Here is a 10,791-nt window from a genome sequence, read left to right as displayed (position 1 = left end):
TAGAGAAAAAAAAACTTCAGAAAATATTTCAGATTTTCTGAACTATGATCTAGTGGAGAGAAAGTGGGATGGGAAATATAATTTGAAAATTCAAATTATTTCAATGGAGGGGCGACAGTTAATAGGGCTTAGGGAGTTAATGGAGGCATTGATATAATTGGGAGAGAAGAAAAGCAAAGAGGGGGGCGGCCAGCATAGAGGGAGAAGAGAAATAAATTAACAGATGGGCCCAATGATAACAAGAAATTGAAGAAAAGTCTGAAATATTCAGATTTTGATAAAAGGGGTGTTCCTAAAAGAGGACTATTAATTAGGATTAATTGAATTTCAAATTCAATTAAATCTAATTAATATGAGGGCTCAAAATTAAGGAATTAGTTTAGGAAGTAGTAAAGGATTCAAGGAGAATTTGAATTTGAATCCTGGAACATGGGAGGGGTCGGCGCAAGCCTGGATGGCTGCTAAGGATGGCGGCCGGCTCTGGCTCTTGGCCGGAGGTGGGATCTAGCCGGCGGGCAGTTGGCGGCCAGATGGGGGCGGCGGCAATGAGTTGAGGGAGGGAAGAGGTAGGGAAAATTTACGGATTCAAAGAGGGATTCCAATTTCCCACAAATTCAACCGAATCTCCATGACAACGAAGTGATCAAGAGAAATAAGAAAATAGTAAGAGCAAGAAAGAACCAGACTCACAAGAGATCTAGCTTCTCCTACGAATCACTAAGAGATCGTGGAGTTTACACTCACAAAGAGAACAAGAATGTCAAAATTTCATTCATCCAAAACTTCTTTTCATAAGAAAGGGCCATATATAAGGCCACAAATGACAAGAAAATAAAAGACTAAAATGCCCCTTGGGCTACAATAGCGACTAAATCCCACAAGGGAAAAGCGGAAAAACATAAAATATAATATGAACTACTACATAAAATGACAAATAAGTCATGATCGTGGCCGTGATCTCCGGCATCTCCTGATGGTACATGTGGAAATTCGATGAAGATGTCCTATCAGTTATCTATTCTAAACTTGCATATAGAATTTTGATAATATGTTCTCATAGTGAAAAACGCCTACAAGTGGCTATTAGATGATGAAAGTAGCACAATATTAGACTATTGTCAAGCTTCTCCTTTATAAATGCCTATCTACTTCATTATGTTTTATCTTTCATGTTGTACGGGGTTATGCGTATTGATGTGACTGTTATCAATAAACTCGGAATTTCCAATTTAACTTTAAATCTTCTAGCATAATTTTAGCCATGATAATTTGCAGATTCCTAGTACTTAAATTTAAAATCGGTCATAATCTGCATAATTCATATTTATGCTTAAATGTATTATACTCTTTTAAAAAATTCTTTATATGGGTTTTTTAGATATTGTAAAATTCAATGTGCAAGCCTAAGGTGTGATTCTTTAATATGTGCACAAGCTGACTTATCACACTAAACATAGGCAATGTTAGTCTAGTATGTGATAAGTAGAGAATCTTCGATAGGAGATTTTTCTGTGGAATATTTTTTGGAGTATTCTTTTAAGTTATGATTAAATCAATGGCCTCTAGCAAACTTTTTTCCAATTCATTGTTCTTTCAATAGGTCTACTATGCTTTCAATTTATGATATAAATCCAAGTCAAGAGTGGTTAATTCTTAATGTTATGAAATATTTTAATTTAGCTAATTCATTGAATTTAAAATTTTTAAGCAGACTTTTCTTAAGGTTCACCCTTCAATATACTCTTATTGTAATGTTGTTGACATAAATTACTAATGGGGGCTCCCCCACTAATGCTGCGTGTTTTATAATATATTGATTGTCTTGACTATGTGCATCACATGTTGAGCATTATCTGGAAACTCCCAAGCCATGTCATTAGAATTGATTCAATCCATATAATGCATTCTTGTTTATATAATTTGTTTGGTCTAAGCCAAACCTTGATGGGACTTCCATATATAGTTTTATGTCCAGATCACCATGCAAGGAGACATTCGTCACGTGAATTGTTGTATTTTTTAGTTTTTTTTGCTACCAATTGATAAAAAAGCAACAATATTTATTTTAGCACAAGAGCAAAAGCTTCAAGATAATTAATCTCATATATTTGAGTGTAGTATTTTGTTATATCAAGCTTTAGCTTTCCAATTAACTATTCTCATTTATACTTAAGGTAAAATTTCTTTCTTATGACAATGCCATTTATTCTATGTGGAAGGCTTTATTTTTTCTATCAATAGCATTATTTCAATTCTCCATTATTAAGCGACTTATACATGATTTTAGTGATAGAAATAATATGGAAAGCTAATAAGGAGGGATTGGTGATGAGAAAAGATTTATTATTGGTTAAAAAAATGCAAGGGTGTTCATTTAAGTCCTTATTTGCAGCTAAATGCTTCTTTCAACGAGTTCAATGCCATGTATTGTTTCAATTGATGGACTTGTGTGTTGAGATGCCTTCCCTTGAAGTAATTATAATATTGAGTAGAAGCTTTTTTTGATCTGTGTAGGAGTATGGTCTGGAGTAGAGTTATGTTGTGGGTTTAAGAGGTAAGGAAGCGCAATCATAAGAGAGAGAAATTTGTGAATAAATATTCCTTGAGATGAGTGGTAAAAATAGATTTATCTAATTGAAATTGAAATCAACAGACAAATGCACCTTTCTCATGGGAATGGTAATTTTGTACCTTTTTTTAGTGGAGTAGCGATAAAATACAATTAAGACTTTCATGGATTTCAAAACAACAAAGATCAAACTTTAGCCAACATTTGAATGACTTCCAAATAAAGAAAACCACTAGTTTAATCAAAAGTTTTCCCAAATCAAATTTGGGATGTAATTAACCATAGGGGCTTGCCCTTATGGGACGTCTGTACCCCAGAAATAAATAAACCTCACTCAACCAAACATTGAGTGGGGGAATCTCTGTTAAATAATTGTAAATTTTATCATTGAGTCCATAAGGAAATGATATTTTTTATCCTTCGGGGTAATATGTCATATTCTTATGCCGTACTCGATTATAAAATATGCAATCCGTTTGAGGATACAAAAATTCTCCAACAATGACAAAGAAAATAAAAGACTAAAATGCCTCTTGGGCTACAATAGCGACTAAATACCCACAAGGGCAAAAGCGGAAAAACATAAAATAAAATAAAATGAACTACTACATAAAATGACAAAAATACTAGTCATGATCGTGGCCGTCGATCTCCTGCATCTCCTGATGGTACATGTGTCGAAATCTTTGACGATGTCCTCATCATGTTATCTATTCTAAACTTGCATATGAATTTTTGAAATATTGTTCCTCATAGTGAAAACGTCTACAAGTTGGCTATTCATGATGATGAAAGTAGCACATATTAGACTATTATCAAGCTTCTCCTTTATAAATTGCCTATCTACTTCATTATGTTTTATCTTTCATGTTGTACGGGGTTATGCGTAATTGATGGTTGACTTGTTATAATAGAATCTCACGGAACATTTCCAATTAACTTTAAATCTTCTAGCATAATTTTTAGCCATGATAATTTGCAGATTCCTAGTACTATAAATTTAAATTCGGTCATAAATCTTGCATAATTCACATATTTATATGCTTAAATGTATTATACTCCCTTTTTAAATAAAATTCTTTTATATGGAGTTTTTTTAGATATTGTAAAATTCAATGTGCAAGCCTAAGGTGTGATTCTTTAATATTGTGCATAAGCTGACTTATCACACTAACAACATAGGCAATGTTAGGTCTAGTATGTGATAAGTAGAGAAATCTTCGATAGGAGATTTTTTCTGTGGGAATATTTTTTGGGAGTATCTTTTAAGTTTATGATTAAATTCAATGGGCCTCTCAGCAAACTTGTTTCCAACTTATCTGTTTCTTTCAATAGGTCTACTATGCTTTTCAATTATGATATAAAAATCCCAAGTCAAGAGTGTGTAATCTTAATGTTATGAAAATATTTTAATTTAGCTAATTCATTGAATTTAAAATTTTTAAGCAGACTTTTCTTTAAGGTTTCCACCCTTCCAAGTCACTACCTCTTATTGTAATGTTGTTGACATAAATTACTAATGGGGGGGCTCCCACTAATGCTGTGTGTTTTATAAATATATATGATTGTCTTGACTATGTGCATCACATGTTGAGCATTATCTTGGAAAACCTCCCAAGCCATGTCATTAGAGATTGATTCAATCCATATAATGCATTCTTTAGTTTATATACATTTTGTTCTGGGTCTAAACCAAACCTTGGTGGGACTTCCATATATAGTTCTTTGTCCAGATCACCATGCAAGGAGACATTCGTCACGTTGAATTGTTGTATTTTTTAGTCTTTTTTAGCTACCAATGATAAAAGAAAGCAAACAATATTTATTTTAGCAACAAGAGCAAAAGCTTCAAGATAATTAATCTCATATATTTGAGTGTAGTATTTTGTTACTAGTCAAGCTTTATGCCTTTTCAATTAACTATCTCATTTATACATTAAGGTAAAATTTCTTTTCTTATGACAATGCCATTTATTCTCATGTGGAAGGGCTTCTATTTTTTCTATCATAGCATTATTTCAATTCTCACTATTTAGCGACTTATACATGATTTTAGTGATAGAAATATGATTTTAGTGATAGAAATAATATGGAAAGCTAATAAGGAGGGATTGGTGATGATGAGAAAGATTTTTATTTGTTAAGAACAAATGCAAGGGTTGTTCATTTGAAGTACCCTTATTTGCAGGCTCAATGCTTCTTTCAACGAGTTCAATGCCATGTATTGTTTCAATTGATTGGACTTGTGTCGGTTGAGATGCCTTCCACCTTGAGTAAATCTATAATGATTGAGTAGAAGCTTTTTCTTGATCTGTGTAGGAGTGACTGGTTCTGGAGTAGAGTTATTTGTTGGGTTTAAGAGGTAAGGAAGCGCAATCTAAGAGAGAGAATTTATTTGTGAATAATATTTCCTTGAGATGAGTGGTAACAAAATAGGATTTATCTTAATTGAAATTGAAATCAACAGACAAATGCACCTTTCTCATGGGGGAATGGTATTATTTGTACCCTTTTTTAGTGGAGTAGCCGATAAAAATACATTTAATTGCTCTTAAATAAAGTTTTTCTCTGTTTTGAGTCTGTGTATGGATATCCTCAACAGTTTCAAATACCTTAGGAACAAGCTTATTTCAGGTGTTGAAGAGAGGAAAGACTTTGGCTAAGGCTCGAGTAGAATCTTGTAGCTATTGAGATAGTTTCCCTAAATATTATTTTGGAATATTCTTTTATAACGGGCATCTCCTGTGATAGCAAGTAGGTGGTCATTCTTTCATCAGTCATCCCATTTTGTTAAGATTTTCATAGACAAGAGGACTCATGTATTATTCATTTTTCTTAGAAATATGAGGAGAAAGAATGATTACAAAAATCTTTGGCATTGTCGGATCTTACTTTTTTATTTTAACTTGAACTTGATTTTTTATCATGTTGAAGTAAGTGGGAAATATTGTACTTACATTATTTTTAGCTTTTAGTAGAAATATCCATGACACATTGGTGTAGTCATTAACTTAGGGTTTTAGCCATCGTGTCACAAATATATTGGGTGTAAAGGATGATCTTCAAAAGTACTTTGGATTCTCGTGTTATTTATTGAAAAATTGGAACGTTTGTGTTTTGTTAATTCACAAATATCGCAATGAAATTCTTCAATATTGATATTTTGAATAATGAAGGACAATAGTTTTGAGAATTGCGAAAGAAGGATGGCCAAGTGTTGACTTATAAGCCCCCAACAGCTTGCATCAGGCCTTTCAATACTCTAATTATTATAGTGATCAAGTCTTTGTCCCTTGTCGTATGCGTATTCTTTTAATGCTCTTGATAGCCTCTTCTTAGAAAATCACACATCATCCAAGCATCTCAGTTGCTTCATGTCTTTCTCACTACCCTCATCAGCTGCAACACTTTCGATAATGTTCAAGGTCAGGCTTGTTTCCTCTCCCAAGTTCAATTTGTGGATTTCTTCGAAACATAAGACATCCAAGATGACCGCGTCACAGTCCATGGCACTACATCCAAACTCTACTAAGACGCTCATCTCCTACATAATTTACCCCTCCCCATAAAGAAGGGGTTGACTAGAAGAAATTGAAGAGGCAACACTGGTTAACTATTGCAAAGATCTGGAATTACAGAAGACCGAGATTATCGGGGACACTGTAAAACCTGCTGGAGAAGATTTTGTACCATTTCTCATGTAAGCCTTTTAAGAGATGCTAATCCTTGATCTGGCTAACTTGAAGATCTATTATCATTAATCTTTGGTGTGTTTGAATTCTTGTTGATCTTGTGGCCCAACTTGAGAGTTTTCCTCTCTGTTAATCATTGGTTGATGACCTATTATCATTAATCTTTGGTGTGGGTTTGAATACTGGTTGATCTTGTGGTTTGACTCAAGAGTTTCCTCTCTTTATTAATCTTTATCCTAGATATATGGAGCAATTTCTTTCTCACTTGACTTCATGTGGATGACAGTTCATTGTTGGCTCTCTAAATACTGTCAAATGATGATGATTGCAATTGCTTTGTTGTCATATGATTGTTGGTGTGTGCAATCTCTTCACGTGCTTGCTAGAAAAGAACTGATGTTGTTAGTGTTGGCCAAACTGTTGCCGAGGAGGAAATGAACTCGAAGGGTATCTATCATGACCCAAAATATGCATGTAAATGGAAGGAGGAAGATAATGGGAACTCCTTACTTTTTTACCACTCAATGGGTGGTTTCCATGACAAGTTGACTTGCTCATCAAATTAAATGGGTTGCATTATTCCAACCAATATTTAAATTGGCAACAAGTTATGTACGCTTTGAAAAAAAGAGGGAGAGTATATATTGGTTTGATGTTCGCCATTTTGGAGAGATAGTATATGCATTACTGGCCTAACTTCAAAAGAGGTGTGGCATATATTATTTCATTTTATGATTTATTAGTCTGTAAAGGGCAGAAAACATAAAACTGGGTTGTATATATCTTTGCCAATTTCATATAACCTTATTAGAATTTTAATATGAATTTTGTGGTAGGCTTACCATGAACTTTGAGAAAACATGATTTTACTTTTATTGTGAAAGATGTTAGTATGGATTATGTGTTAGTGTGATTATTGTTGGGAATAGAACCACGCATGAAAAACAAACAAGAAAAGAGGAAAAACAGTGGAAATGAACATTGGGATTTAATTTGGAAAAAACGAAACAAAATAAAACCCCACTAAGCCACACCACACCAAGAAATGAAAATAGCAGAAATTGTAGAAATATCTCTTCTCACGCTCTCTCCTTGTCTCTCTTCATTTCTCACACCTTTTACTCTCAGAACAAACAAAGAGACCCATTACAATGCTCTAAGGACACCACCTTTCAAGTGAAATAAGAAAAACTGCTCAACCCGGCTTGCAGTGCTTCGACACTGACTTCTTTGTCTTGTAGCAGACTGGTGTTGTGAACTACAACGCTACAGTGCTAGAACTATAGCATTGTAGCGCTGTGCTCTATCTCAGAGATTCCACTTACAACGCCTTAGCCCTGGATTTATAGCGAAGTGCCTGTTGTACAGACAAGCTCGACCAATGGAATTGAGGTATGAGTCAACAATACAACCCGATTGATTGACACAATCAGATTTCACACAAAATTAACAATTATCTAAGTCTAGGATAATTCAAATCGTTGTACTAACAGAATGCATTGATTTCCTTTATGCTGGTGAATTGTTTATTTTACCCAATTTTATCTAAATATCTTGTTTTTTGCTCATTAGTATTCTTGGTTTTGTTTAAATTTGGTAGTTGTAATTTTGGTGAAAATTATAATTTCTTGCTGATTTTGCATGATTATAATATCTTGTTGATTTCTTCAAATTTATTTGATATCCCACTGTTGTTTAGGTTCTAATTTTTGCTTTTTCTACTTTGCATCTACAAAGTAAGTTCTTGCATATTTAGTTATCTTTGGTGGTGAATTCTAAATTCCTTTTATGATCTACAATCATTAAATGATTTTAGTTGCATTAGGAAAACCTAACCTAATTCTTCACCATCCTATATCATCTATGGAATCACAAGTAAACAAAATAGTACAACGTATCTAACACTTTGCATCTACAAAGTAAGTTCTTGCATATTTAGTTATCTTTGGTGGTGAATTCTAAATTCCTTTTATGATCTACAATCATTAAATGATTTTAGTTGCATTAGGAAAACCTAACCTAATTCTTCACCATCCTATATCATCTATGGAATCACAAGTAAACAAAATAGTACAACGTATCTAACACCAACCCTAGATTTTAGACATAATACAACAACAACATCAAGCCTTTATCCCACTACGTGGGGTCGGCTACATGAATCTTTTTTCTCCATTGTGTTCTATTAAAAGTCAAATTCTCGTTTAAATCTAATAAAGAAAGGTCATTCCTAATATTGTCTAACCAAGTCTTTTTAGGTCTTCCCCTACCTTTCTTAACACAAGTCAAATCTAATACCTCTACTCTTCTAATAGGGTCATCAGAAGGCCGCCTTTTTATGTAACCAAACCATCTAAGGCGACTCTCTCTAATCTTATCTTCTACTGGAGCTACTCCAACCTTTTCACGTATATGCTCATTTCGTATCTTATCTCTAAGGGTAAAGCCACTCATCACCTGAGCATCCTCATCTCTGCCACACTTAACTTAGTATTATGCTTCTCTTTTAAAGGCCAACATTCGGCACCATAAAGCATTGCAGGCCTCACTACCATCTTATAGAATTTTCCCTTAAGTTTGAGGGGTACATTTCTATCACATAACAAACCCGATGCATTCCTCCACTTCAACCATCCAACTTGAATTCTGCTGATAATATCCCCATCTATTTCACCATCACTCTGAACAATAGATCCAAGATATCTAAAACGTGTACTCTTACTAATGACTTGATCGCCCAAAGTCACAATCCCCTCACTAGGACTATTACTGCTAAAATTACACTCCATATATTCCGTTTTAGATCTACTCAAGCGAAAACCTTTAGACTCTAAGGTTGACCTCCATAATTCAAGTTTACCTTCAACTCCCTCTCTAGTCTTATCAACAAGAAGAATATCATCAGCAAAAAGCATACACCAAGGTACATCATCTTACAAATGTCTAGTGAAAACATCCATGACTAAAGCAAAAAGATATGGGCTTAAGGCTGATCCTTGATGTAACCCAACCGAAATAGGGAAATACTTGGTCAAACCACCTTGTGTTTGAACACAAGTAATAGCTCCTGCATACATATCTTTAATGATTTGAATATAAGCATTATTAACTCCTTTCTTTTCAAGAACTATCCATAGGCACTTCTCTTGGAGCTTTTTTTAAATCAATAAATATCATATGTAGATCCTCCTCATTTTTTTCTATATTTCTCAATCAAACCTCTTAATAAATGTATGGCTTCCATAGTCGACCTACCTGGCATGAATCCAAGTTGATTTTGAGAACATTAGTACCACGCCGCAACCTATGCTCCATAACTCGCTCTCATAGTTTTAAGTATGACACTTAACTTAAACCTCTATAATTCGTACAACACTCCATAGTTTTAAAGTATGACACATTAACTTAATACCTCTATAATTCGTACAACTTGTGCATCACCTTTATTTTTAAAAATAGAATTAACACACTCATTCTCCACTCATCTGACATCTTTTAGTTTTCAAAATAGTATTAAAAAGTTTAGTAAGCCAAGAAATCCCTTCATTCCTAAGCATTTCCACACCTCTATTGGAATATCATCAATGTCCAACAGCTTTTTCACCCTTCATTTCTTTAAAGCCTCTCTAACTTCAGTTTTACTAATACGCCGATAAAAACAGAAATCTTTATTTTCATTTAGGGATGCTAAGGTCACTATAGTCAATCTTATTTTTCACAATGTTCATAAAAGAGTTCAGCAAAATATCTCATCCACCTTTGTTGAATATCATCTTCTAAGAAAAAGGATTTTTTTTTTTATCTTCATCTTTAATACACTTCACCTTGAACTAAAATCCTTACTACTCATATCTCTTTATTTGGCTAACTTATACATATTCTTTCTCCATCCTTAGTTTAATCTATTATATAAATCACTAAAAGCTAATGTCTTGCATCGCATTATTGCTTTCTTAGAATCCTACGAAACCTCTTTATATATTTCCCAATTATTTGAATTTTTAAAATTAAACCAATTTTTATAACAAATCTTCTTATTTTTAATCCTTTCTTGCCACAATTGGATTCCACCACCAACTATTTTTAACTATTATGATTTTTCCTTTGATACTCCAAGCACATCTTTTGCAATATTCTTAATATCACTAGCAACTTTTTCTCACATAACATTAGCATTCTCATGCATAGACAAAATTTTTAAGATCTAAAATCTTACTCTCAAAAATTATTTTGTTAATATTCTTTAAAATGCCTCCATCTAATCCTAGAAAAATATTTTACTTTATTTTTTTTATTTTATACCCATTTATCTTAAAGTCCAAAACTAATAATCGATGTTGGGTACATTAAATTTTCACTCGGAATAACTTACAATCTTTGCAATCTAAATAATAAATTAATAAAAATGAATCAAAGACTAACGATCGTATAGGGTACCGAACAAAAGAACAAAAGGACAAAAAACATGAACCAAAAGATTTTCCCTAATTTCAACAGCACTAATAAAATTCTTGAAAAATGATCATAATT

The 10,791-nt window shown here is 33.3% G+C and overlaps 1 protein-coding gene across 1 annotated transcript in view; it reads left to right on the top strand.

Moving 5' to 3' along the window:
• Positions 1-10,791, top strand: part of LOC110101630 (nodulin homeobox) — a 52,990-nt gene that overhangs the window by 37,901 nt on the left and 4,298 nt on the right. The gene's annotated exons all lie outside the window — the stretch shown is intronic.

Source organism: Dendrobium catenatum, unplaced genomic scaffold (assembly GCF_001605985.2).
Source record: "Dendrobium catenatum unplaced genomic scaffold, ASM160598v2 fragScaff_scaffold_976, whole genome shotgun sequence".
In the NCBI taxonomy this organism is placed as follows: domain Eukaryota; kingdom Viridiplantae; phylum Streptophyta; class Magnoliopsida; order Asparagales; family Orchidaceae; genus Dendrobium; species Dendrobium catenatum.
The sequence above is the reverse complement of the archived record's forward strand: the minus strand, read 5'-3'. Positions and strand labels throughout refer to the sequence as shown.